This window comes from Lactuca serriola, chromosome 5 (assembly GCF_051521515.1).
Source record: "Lactuca serriola cultivar US96UC23 chromosome 5, Lser_US96UC23_V15, whole genome shotgun sequence".
Classification (NCBI taxonomy): Eukaryota; Viridiplantae; Streptophyta; class Magnoliopsida; order Asterales; family Asteraceae; genus Lactuca; species Lactuca serriola.
In genome coordinates, this window is record NC_136412.1 from 102,514,533 (window position 1) to 102,516,237 (window position 1,705).

Genomic DNA, 1,705 nt, shown 5'->3' on the forward strand with positions numbered 1-1,705 from the left:
TAATTCTTGATCAATACTAATTACACATATGATTTCATATTAATATATTATTACTTATAGTATATTAATAAACCATAAATAACCTTCTCTCAAAAGTCCATCCTAACAAATTGTCCTGATGATATGCAACCCAAATGGACCATGCTACTCTCGGGTTGAATAGATACCAATAATAGTTATCGGCTTAGACACCTAATCCAACAGGAGCAGTCAAGACTCGTCTTTTTATTTTGTTTACTTGTTGCAATGTCTTATTACTATGAAAGAACACACATGTATTAAACTATTACTATTAATGCAATGGACGATGTTGTTGCTTGTTTACTATTTTGCATTGTTGTGATACATTACATGACGTCCTCCGCCCCAGAACGTTTCTGCCGTTTCGGTTTTGGGGTGTGACAATGTAGCCGACTCGACGAGTTGAGTCGGATTCGCTTTAATTGGCTTCATCCGTTTCTTCTGCTTACTACTTATTGGGGTTCTTGTAGATAGAGGTCAAAGGAGTGAAGATTTTTTCAGAATCGGTGGCTATCACGTTTATATGCGCCATTTTTGGATTTTGTTCGGTATTGTTAGGAAGTCCACCGAGTGTTCTTTGATTGATTTCTTGTGCCATCTGACCTATCTGTTTTTCAATGTTATGAATGGAGGCTTGCTGATTCCTATGTAAGTTTTGTTGGTCCTTCATCATAGCTTGATGATATTTAAGCATTTCTCATTTCTCTTTCAATTCATTATCGATATCATTGTGCCCCTTCTCAGACGCAGCTACAAACCTTGTGAACATCTCCTCCAAATCAGGTATTTTTTCAATTACTGGTTCCTCCTTTTGATATAAACCTCTCTCTCTCTCTCTCTTGCTTGAACTTCTCCACCTTTGCCTTTTTGTATTCTTCATACGGGAGCCATTCCTTCTTCGGTTTCCACCAATTATCATCAAATCTATCGCCACTTGAATAAAATACTTGAGCCTTCTTGTTTCCATTCTCATCCAAATCACAATCTTTAGTAAGATGAGGTCCATTACAATTCTCATATCCAACTCCAATAGCATGGATTGTTTGATCCATCTTAGTCATTCTCCGATCCAAGCTATCTAGTTTAGCCATCATTGTCGCCATGCTATCATTAACAATGTTCACTACCCCCTACTTACGTCATTTCATGGGTTATGATATTCTCTAGGGTGTTTAGAGAATTCCTCAATTAATTCCTTGATCACCAGGGGTGGCTTCTTGGTAAGCGGTCCTTGCAAGTCAAGAAGCTGCCTTGTTGTCACATTGACCCGATCATAAAAGATGGAGACTTCTTGTTGCCTATTCATATCATGATATGGGCAATTCCTTAGTAGAATTTTGTATCTCTCCCATGCCTTATAAAGGGACTCTCCAACTTGTTATTCAAAGTTGGCAATAGGTTTCTTCAACTTGGCTATCTTTGATGGTGGGCAAAACTGGTCAATGAATTCTTCCTTCATCTTAACCCATGTAGTGATGGATCCGGGGGGAAGTGACTTGAGCCAATCCTTTGCAGCACCTTTGAATGTAATTAGAAGCATACGAAGCAGCTGGGTTTCACGAGGCACGTTTGGAACATTAAAATAATCAGGTACATCATTAACTTCATCCAAGTGTTTATAGGCCTCTTCGTGGTCTTTTTTTATAGAAGAGGGATCTCCTTGAGTTGAGCAAGTATGTGACCC

The 1,705-nt window shown here is 38.6% G+C and overlaps 1 non-coding gene across 1 annotated transcript; it reads left to right on the forward strand.

The window, feature by feature from the left end:
- Nucleotides 1-1,325: 1,325 nt before the first annotated feature.
- On the forward strand, nucleotides 1,326-1,432 carry LOC145056191 (small nucleolar RNA R71). Its single transcript, XR_013685722.1, has one exon. It is a non-coding gene; the product is annotated as a small nucleolar RNA R71 (small nucleolar RNA).
- The last annotated feature ends 273 nt before the right edge of the window (nucleotides 1,433-1,705 follow it).